At 42.4% G+C, this 10,542-nt stretch overlaps 1 protein-coding gene across 3 annotated transcripts in view; it reads left to right on the top strand.

Annotated features, from left to right (window-relative positions):
• Positions 1-3,425: 3,425 nt before the first annotated feature.
• CLIP4 (CAP-Gly domain containing linker protein family member 4) overlaps positions 3,426-10,542 on the top strand; it is a 38,311-nt gene continuing 31,194 nt past the window's right edge. For 2 of the 3 annotated variants that reach the window (XR_014217397.1, XM_082214832.1), the window contains exon 1: positions 3,874-3,969. The gene's annotated coding sequence lies outside the window, so the exon portion shown is untranslated. Of the gene's footprint in view, positions 3,582-3,873; positions 3,970-10,542 lie in introns of those variants that run through there. The other variant, XM_082214833.1, reaches the window with a different exon arrangement.

Below are 10,542 nucleotides of genomic sequence, written 5' to 3'. Positions count from 1 at the left end.
ATGTGTAGTTCAGATGGGGTCTAACACACTTGTGTGCTGTGCAAAATAGCATTCTCAAACGGAGAGGCAGGTATCTTTCTGGTGCAGTATGCAGGCAGTTGTTAAGGAGAGAACAACTTTCCTGACCACTCTCTCCCTATGCAGGTTGTGTCTTTGTGTTGATACACAATATCCACTTTTTCCTATTTTGTACAGGACAATGATAGTTGGTGTTGAAGCAAATTTTACACACCCTACTTTCTTAGGCTCTCTCCCTTTTGGACCCTAAAACATACTTCAGAATCAAATCAGATGGAGTCTCTTTCCTCCTTATCTGCTTTCTCTGTGTCTTCCAATATAATTGGGTCACTTTTGTCCGCCCCATTACAGGTACACCGCTTGTCTGCAGTACGAAGTGAAATAGATTATCTATAAAACCCCCTGAGATGAAGACTATTAGAATGGTGATACGTTTTAGTGGTGCTATAAAGTGTGCTGAAAGCGCTACTCGCCTCATGTTCTCTTCATGCAGGTCAGTAAAGGTCTGCAATACTAGTCTTTAACTAGACAAAATCGAATGTGGTACGCTGAGATGTTTTACTGTGAAACACCTTCACGGTGTGTACAAGTACACATTTAGAGGCTGATTCAGGGCATCCAGCCAATTAATTCGGCGATCCCACTTCCATTAGTTTTGCATGGAGTGGAAGCGATAGGAATTTAGCAGCTGCAAGCTCATGTACAAGAGTTTGCTTCACTTAAAAGCAAATCAGCAAATCAATGTCAATGTAGATTGCGTGGAACAAAGAAAACAGCTGTGTTTTTTCTATTTCTCATGTGTTAAACCCGTAATTATCTGATGATTCATCACAGCACAAAAGAGCCTCCCTGACAATGGAACTTTAGCAATATCTTGAACACTAAATTTGCCGCTTTTTACATAAATAAAGGGTGAATCACAGCTGAGTGACAATCTGGTTAGGGGGCTTAGTGGGACACCCAGCTTTATACATTATACCAGTGTTGAGAGATCTACACTGGCTGCCTCTTAGCCACTGAGCCAAGTTCATGGTGTTGTTGTTGACACTGAAAGCCCTGAACAACTTAAGGCTTGGACATCTAGCAGACCACCTCCCTGGGCAGAGACGAGGATGATCTTTAGAATCTCCCAAGGAGACCTTGCTGGTAAACCACAACCAACAGACTGTCACTTGTTGACAATGCAGAAGCAAGCCTTCTCAGTGATAGCACCCACCCTCTGGAAAGACCTTCCTCATGAGGCTGAGACAGCAATTACCTTTAGATGCCTCTTTGAAAAGTATATCTTTACCGAAGCTTTCCTGGATTTCAGTTTTTAATTTTTAATTATCTGTTTTGTACGCAGCTCAATTTTCTTTGTGATGTATAGTTTCGATCTCGTTTTTAGGAAATTTTACAGAATGTCACAGTTGTGTTTTTATTGCTTTTATGTAAACTATTAGATATTTGTATTACATTAAACTTTTTTAAAATAAATAAATACTCTAGTGTGATGTAAGTATTCAGATTACAGAATCCTACCATTAGCCTCCAAGTATTTTAAAATTCTCTCATGTTCCCTAGTCTGGTGCTACTGCTTATTTAGCTGTTCATGTCTAAACACCCTACCATAAAACTTAGTTTCAGAATTAGCAGTAGATTTTGCTAAGTGTGGGGGCCCAACCCTTGTTTTCTTACAAAACAGTGCAATCAGAAGTCAACACTATTTCCAAACACTGTTCTGCTCCAACAAGCTATGCAAGTTACCAGTCTCATCTTGCCTTTCTTGGGGCGCCCAATAAAAAAATATTGGCTGGGCAGGTAATTTTATAATAACTACCTGGCATTAAGGCTTCTTTCTCATGGGTGAGATGGTAAAATCTGACTATACCACTTCAGACTAAGATTGGAGCTCCTGCTGTTAATTATTACGTTTTTATCTCACCCTTTCCTCCAAAGAATTCCAAACAGTTCCCTGAACACAGAAAACTTGAACGTCAGGGTGTTCTTTTAAAAACTCAGCTGCCTCCCTGTGATGGTGGTGTCTCAGCTGGAGGTATTCAATCATATGTCCGTGCTTACAATCTGCGGTGGTGCATTCAAGACCCAGGGTTGCCATTCCCATCTGCTGTACTCGTGCAAAGTATTACTTCTGGCATAGGCTTCATTTAAATCTAACATAGTCTGATTCTTAACCTCAGTTTTGTTTGTGCACACACCCCTTATCAAATGTAAATAGATACCTTGGTAATGCAACACTCAGGAGGTTGTGGACTCTCCTTCATCAAAGGTTTTTAAGCAAATGTTGGGTGGCCACCTGTCATGGATGCTTTAGATGATATTTCTAAATTGCAGGTGGTTGGACTAGATGACCCTCGGGATCCCTTCTAACTCTACAATCCTATGCACATTTACCCATAAATGCCAATGTTGTCAAGGGACTTAGATCCACACCACACATTTAAAGCAAATGTCCTCTCCCAAAGAATCCTGGGAACTGTAGTTTAAGGGTGCTGGGGACAGTAGCCCTACTAGGGGAAAGCCAAAGTTCCTAGGATTATTTTAGGGAAGTAATGTACTTAGACCTAACTTCTGAAACTCACATCATGCATATAAAGCACAACCAATGCACATTTGGTTTCAGAAGTTAGGTCTTACTGAATTCATCTTATTGAAGATTCTTACTCCCAGGGAAGTTGGGATGTAGCCTGTTTGCAGATATGGCTGTAGTTCAAGGATAAAAATTTAAAATTAGCTGAGAGAAAGCACCATTAATCTGAATAAATATGCACATGCACTATGGAAACTTACTCATTTTCTTTGTATTGTTTGTAGCTTTCAAGGCCAGTATTTTACTTTTCATTGCAATTCTACACTTACTAGGGAGCAAGATCCAGTGGCAGATTCTGCTAGAAAGGTGTATCGCAGCACCAACACTGATATGCGTAATTTAATAATGGAAAGTCAAAATGGCTTGCTTTAAAATCAGTTTGTTTTTCAGAAAAAGACACTGCAGTATTATGTAAACATTCCACTGTCAGCTTTTTAGGCCACAAGTGCTGGGCACCACGAACAACTGCGGACATTTCCTGAATTAAAACTTACACACCGCTGCCTGCTTTGAGCAAATGAACCATTACTTGCAGCGTTCTAAGGGACTGTTAGTGAACACACACGACACACACCTATACTGCTTTTTGTATTTGTTGCACAGGATGTCATTCTCTCTTTATCTGCGTTAGATTTTCAGTTTTCCTTTCGGTATGACTATTTGAACAAATAAATAAATAATTTGCGGTGCTTCAAGGTGCTTTTTGCACTGCTTCTGTGACTGCGACCCTGTGCACTTTGCGACGTTTGTGACGCCTCTGAAGCGGTTTCCAAGCCAGGCCTGCTGCTTTCACCCAACCCGCCGCATTGTCATTTTTGCAAAAAACCACCAAACTGCGGAGAACGCGGCAACGGTGGCCGCGCGAAGCGGCGCGCGCTGAGCTCCGAGCCACTGCGGGCTGCGCGAGACTCCCGCCCCCACTCGCCTCTCATCCGCTTCATTAGCGAGGAGAAGCGGAGGAAGAAGAAGAGAGGTGATGCGCGCAGGCGCAGGCGCACGAGGCCCGCGTGGGGAGGGAAGGGGGAAAAGAGAGCCAAAGACCACACACACACACACCGAATGTGGGCGTGGCCTGACGCGCCGTTTCCTAGGAGCCGAAAGTGGAAGAAGGTCGAGTATGTAAAGCAGAGGGGCGGAGCCAAGGCCGCTCACTGGCTGAGAGCGAGGGTGAAGGGGCGGGGCCTAACGCCTCAACCTCTTGCTGCGCCTCAGGGATGGCGGATGATGGTGATCGACGGTGGGGGGGGCGGGGCATGGGAGGCGAGCGAGGGCGGGGGCGGCGCCTGGAGGGAACAGGGATTCATCCTTCCCCTCGCTCCTCTCCCTTGTCTCAGGGAGCCTCCGTTGGGCGGAGAGGACAGGTAAAGGCGCGGGGGGGGGGCGTGTGAAGGAGCCGCTGTCACCTTGGCTTGCTTTCCTTTCCGGCTGTCTCTGGGGAGGGGGGAGGCCGGTGTGTTGGTGGGGGGGGGGGAGGAAGGGGGCTGGGCAGGCGGTGCTGCTGCTCAGCCCCCAAAGGAGAGGGGGGGAGATGCTGGAGGGGGCGGCCTAGGTAAGCCTACCTTTGTGATGTGATGTGGGGGGGGGGCGTGGCGCGGTGAGGGGGCCGGGGAACGTCTGAACGGAGCACTTTCTGGCACGCCCACGTGGAGTTTGTAGGCATGGTCCCTGGTGGGGGGAAATAGCGCTGCCGGTGGATTTGTGGAGAGGTTTTTTTTGGGGGGGGGTGGAGTCAAGCGGCTCTGAAAAGGTGACTTCTAGTGGGGGGAGAAATGAAGGGCAAAGGTGTGTGGGTTGCAGCTGACGGGAAGGACGCGGGAATCCTCCGAGAAGAGTGGGGTCAAATGCAGAGAGAGGGGCGCGTGGGCTTCGGAGGGACCCATTGGGGCCTGAGCTTGCAAAAAAGGCATTGGCATAAGATACACACGCTCAGGGAGAGGGGTGGTTGAAATGTATCCCTTGCTCTAAGGGAGGTCACCCCTCCAATCTCTGTATTTTTTGTCGCATAGAACTGCTGCATTCTTTTGGTAGATAGGTAGCCGTGTTGGTCTGCCATAGTCAAAATAAAAAAAAATTCCTTCCAGTAGCACCTTAAAGACCAACTAATTTAGTTCTTGGTATGAGCTTTCGTGTGCATGCACACTTCTTCAGATACACTAAGTGTATCTGAAGAAGTGTGCATGCACACGAAAGCTCATACCAAGAACTAACTTAGTTGGTCTTTAAGGTGCTACTGGAAGGAATTTTTTTATTTTGCATTCTTTTGGTGAACGTTCCCCTTCAGAGTCTCCCCCCTCCCTTTCCCACCTTCCTCAAAACAATTTTGCAGGCAGTGTTACTTGTTTTGACTTAGTTAATTGTGAGCTTGGAGTAATGCCAGTTTGTATGTGTCAGGTCTCTCTCTCTCTTTCGACCCCCCCCCCAACCTCTTGTTATTTGCAGCAGCAGGGATAAAAGTCACACTTTCGCATAATCTAGAGGTTGGCTTGCATAGAGGGGCTTGCATTTAAGCACCACTTTAAAAAACAACATCAGCTTTTCTCAGAACTTCTGAATTGGAATGGAAGTAAGAGGAAAAGAGTGACACTTCAGTTGCTTGTAGTTTACTATTGAAGGGAAGTAGACTAGGTGGGAATGTTACTATTTATATTAAAAAATAAAAACAAAATAAGACAGCAATAACAATTTTTAGCATGAATGGCTAGGATTTCAGGGAGATACTATCCAGATATTCACAATATAATCCCAATACCAGTTAGTTTCTCTCATGGACTACCAAGTTTGGCTAATTATTCCGGAACACAACAGTTTTCAGTCGGTAGTATCTCTAACTCTTCTCTATACTATAAAATCACTTTACTTACTGTGTATGCTTTTACTCTGGTACGACTGCTCTCTAAACATGCACAAATATCACATGTTCATTAGTAGAACAAGAAGCCTCCTTTAATCTGTCAGGTGAAAACTAATTAACACTTTCCATGTCAAATTAGACTTCTAATTTTAAAGGACATATTAATCTGTGCTGCTCATGGCTCTGTAGATTACATGTGGTTGCCTTCTCGTGTTTACCTAGATTACTATGCAGTGTAATGTAAGTGCTATTTAGTTTTGATATTAAATCACATTTGGCAGATACATTTGACATTTGAAACTGTAGTGCTGAAACTTCTATGCAGAAAAGTTCGTTGTTCGTGGGTTGTACTGCATTCAGTGGTACATAATAACCCAATGTTTTTCTTTCATAATTTATTCAGAAAGCTAAGTTTTTGTTTCTAATAGCATTGACTTCTGCAGTCACCAAGTCATAGAAATTGATTCAGGCTACGTAGTTTGAGGGAATCCAGGAAATGGAATCTGTGATCACCACTTATTGAGCAAGCCAAATAATTGAAACTCATCCAGTAAGTGCTGGCTATATGCTTGCTTACTTTTTCGGCATCTTCAATAACATGCTTTCAGGTGGTGATTGTGAAAATCAAAACTTATTCTAAAAGATGGCCAAGGGATTGGGGAGCAGGACTGGCTGTTACTTACTTGTCTTTGAGATTCAATACAGTTATCTTCAGTTCATCTTATGGATCCAAAGTAAGCAGTTCTGTACTGAGAAAAAAAAGGGAGCTTCAGATCCCCTTTGAAGTTTCTCTGTGATATAGTCAATTTCCAATCTCGCCATCATTTTTCTTAATTTGTAAAATATGTAAATTGTTAGCATAGCACCTCTTGATAATGAACGTTCTTATTACAATTACTTCATGCTTTATGCTCAGGTAACTTTCTGTTCATGAATTTCATGGCTGAATAATGTTCCATGGCCTTTTAAATGTGTTCGTGGGACAGGGATTATTTGTTTGTTTTTGTTTTATTATGTATTTTGTGTGCTCATTTTGTATTTTATGTTGGGAACTACACTGTGAGCTTCAGATGAAGGGCAGTTATTTCCAGATAAATAAATGTGGTGCTTTTTCAAAAATTCTGAAAATGATGGAAGACCTATGTGTAGGCATGCTGTACCACAGTCTATAGATGGACGGATACTCCAATCGCGAAATATATGAAGTCCTTCCCATTCTATTCATAATCAGTTGGTAATAAATCAAGCTCCTTCTACTATAGTAAATAGAAACAAAAATTCCTGTGAGGTAGTTGTGTCTGCAGTGAGGATGGGGTTTACTGGCAGAAATAAATGAGGCCATCAGGCATGTCTATCCTTTCCCTACTGAGTGATGGTATAGGTAGTATCACAAGGTGAAGCAAGTGAGAACTTTATGGCCTACCCTGCCTCTTCATGGCTGAATTATCCATTTCCACTATGCTTGTGGCAACATTTTTCTGTAGGTTGTTCTAGCCACTCCTTAGGACCTCTCTTTAGTTGTTCCCATATCTAGGTGAAAGATGCCAAGGAAACAGCAAAGCTATACAGTTGTACCTTGGGTTAAGTACTTAATTCGTTCCGGAGGTCTGTTCTTAACCTGAAACTGTTCTTAATCTGAAGCACCACTTTAGCTAATGGGGCCTCCTGCTGCCGCCGTGCTGCCGGAGTCCGATTTCTGTTCTTATCCTGAAGCAAAGTTCTTAACCTGAAGCACTATTTCTGGGTTAGCAGAGTGTGTAACCTGAGTGTATGTAACCTGAAGCGTATGTAACCCGAGGTACCACTGTAGTTGTCATAAAAAGTATTTAATTTTGTTTTAGCATTTTCACTCTTTGCATGTTTTGCAAATGTTTGCAAGATATACAGTGGTACCTTGGGTTACAAACGCTTCGGGTTACAAACTCCGCTAACCCGGAAGTAGTACCTTGGGTTGAGAACTTTGCCCCAAGATGATAACGGAAATCGTGCGGTGGCAGCGGGAGGCCCCATTAGCGAAAGCGTGCCTCAGGTTAAGGACAGTTTCGGGTTAAGAATGGACCTCCAGAACAAATTAAGTTCATAACCCGAAGTACCATTGTACTTTATATTTCATAGCTGATGTACCGTTGACCTCATTTTCCTTAAATGCTATTTACTTTCCTGTCCTTTTTTCTTACAAGTTCACAAGTTCCTCACTGTTTTCTACATGCATGTCTTTCTGATGTTCTTAATAAATAGGTTGTTGGGTTCCTTCCAGCATTGAATGTGATTTCATTTGACATGATACTTCCTAATTGAGGAATGATTTGTGGATGAGGGTACTGACTAGAGACAGGGGCTACCTATAGGCTGCTGAATACGCTCCTCATTATGACAACACTTAATTTGCTTCCTCAAGCTTCCTAAGCAGTGAAGTAGCAATGACAAGTTCTGTAACAGCTTCTGCTATAATATCAAATTTCCCCTCTCACTTTTTCAGTAGTACAGTAGTAAGGTAAAGGGACCCCTGACCATTAGGTCCAGTCGCGGACAACTCTGGAGTTGTGGCTCTCATCTCACTTTATTGGCCGAGGGAGCTGGCACCCATGGGCAGCATGACTAAGCCGCTTCTGGCAAACCAGAGCAGTGCACAGAAACACCGTTTACCTTCCTGCTGGAACGGTACCTATTTATCTACTTGCAGTTGGTGCTTTTGAACTGCTAGGTTGGCAGGAGCAGGGACTGAGCAACGGGAGCTCACCCTGTCGCAGGGATTTGAACTGCTGACCTTCAGATCGGCAAGCCCTAGGTTCTGTGGTTTAACCCACAGCGCCACCCGTGTCCCACTACTTGTTCTTACTGCTCATTTGGGTTTGAGGGTTAATGATACTGAATATATACAGTACAGTGTTAATCTGGGGCCATGACATTTGCAGCATGATGCTAAAGCTGAAAAGTGCGTTTTAAAAAGATAATTATTGCATATTTCCCATGTCCATCTTCAAGAGGTCAGGGTAGTTGGACACTATTAAAAATCTGCCCAAAATTTGTAGAATAAATACAAAAGCAAAATCAATCACTCTAAAAGTAATATCTCGTTAGGAAAAAAAAGTAAGAACAATTCAGCCCAGTTTCAAGGTTTCTCCACCCAGGCAAGTAAAAGCAGTTCTAAAAATGGTATACATATTTAAAGATTCTGGAAGCCTACCTTTGGTTCCATCCACATGGGGCTACCACTGTGTGTTTGAGATCAGTGTTCTTTCTTTCTGACTTAACCTGGCTAGCATATGATAATTTGATAAAATGTTCCAATAATTCCTTATGATACTTCAGATTGCACATGAGAAGAACCATGCAAAGCATGCAGGACTCAAGCCATTTAGAGTTTTAAAGGGACAATAGTCACCAGTTGCCTTGCAGAATTCCAAAACACATTCAGGCTGTGAGCCTGAGTGACAGGCAAGCCCTTTTCAGTTTAACTATTATTTTGAATTTGAAGGGGTGGCTAAAGTAGGCTAGAAATAAATGGAATAATAAGGGCAAATATGCCCTGAAGTTAAATGCAAACCAGGGAGAAACAATTTTCAAAGTCAATATCTCACAAAGTGTGCCCTCCAGTCAACCTTCAGCTACGTGCGCTGAAATAGCTTAGTTTTTGCATGGGTTTACCTTCTGAGCTATGTGGGATAAATAATTGTGCATACACATTCTTAATTAAAGAATTGTGACCTTCTATATTCTTCCAGTGGGAACTTGACCCAAATAAGTTATGTAAGAGCTTATTTGTCTTCCTCAAATTTCAAAGTGTTACTGGGAGCCAAATCTACCAAAAATAGTAAGATGAAGACTAGCTTATATGTGTTTAATGGAAATTTTACAGAAATTTTAGGGGCTGGATTACTATGCTCAGTAGTAAACAGTGATTCTTGGTAACCCTACTAGATAATGTGTGAAGCTGTGCCATTCATTTACATGAGAACTTCAGGTTGTGTTCTGAATTTTTACATACATATTCTACCCCCCCATCCTAGAATGGCAAAACCACCTGCTATATATTAACGAAAAATTCCCATAGGGTACTTTGCTTCAGAACATTTTCTGATACAAAGCTAAAAACTTTGAAATTGCCAGGCTTTGAAATGGTAATGTATTTACAACTGATTACCAATTAACGTACGAATTCCCCCCCCCCTTTTTGCAGGCAAAAAATGGCTTATTTTCCACCCATCCCTAGTTAGTCAATTAAGACTGCTTTCTGGAAACACAGAGAACATGCATCCTAGTATGTTTTCCATGCTTAGTTGGCATTACTTTGAGCAATTGCTGCTCAAATGCACTGAAATTCTCTGGCTTTGTAAGACCTAATGCAGCTTTTGTGTTTAAACGGAAAGAATTGCAAGTAAACCAATTTAACACCAGGCGTATATCAATGTGTGGATATACTGAATAAGGTTAAAAAAACACACCTGTCTGCTGATGGTTCTGCAGTACCGTTATTTCCATTATTCCTATCCTACTTCACTGCCCCCTTTTCTGTCTCCTCACAAATTTTGTTGTAGAATTCTAGTGACCTAGATCACACCTGCACCGTCCATTTGAAATGCTATTATACCACTTGAACAGTCAAGGACAATAATGGGAACTATAGTTTGAGGGTGACCCCACAGAGCTGCAGTTCTCAGCACTCCTAACAAACTAGCATTCTGAGGATTCTCCATGACTATTGAAGAGGTATAATAGTGCTTTAAATGTATGGTGTGGATGTGACCTTGGAGTGGTGAAATAATTCCTGAGCTGATACAATTACTTTGGAGTTCAGATTATTTTCCATATATGTGGAATGTCTTAATTTTGGCAACCCCTGAGATCATGGGGGGCGGGGGGAGGGGACCTGAAAAGGGGACCTTTCCCATTGTTGTCCTGCATTCTGGAATGTGTTTTTTCCTTTCCATACCTGAAATTTCAGTTGTTTTAGTGTTTTGGGGTTTTGTATTGCTATATAGGACTTGGAGATTTTAAAAATTATATGTGGTTTAAACAAATAATAAATTGTACTCAGTATTTTAGCAAGTAGTGGTAGTTAGTGCTGTATTGCTAGAAAGAG

This window comes from Podarcis vaucheri (assembly GCF_965113315.1).
Source record: "Podarcis vaucheri genome assembly, chromosome: 3".
NCBI classification, from domain to species: domain Eukaryota; kingdom Metazoa; phylum Chordata; class Lepidosauria; order Squamata; family Lacertidae; genus Podarcis; species Podarcis vaucheri.
Note: the sequence above shows the minus strand (reverse complement) of the source record. Positions and strands in the feature narration are given on the sequence as shown.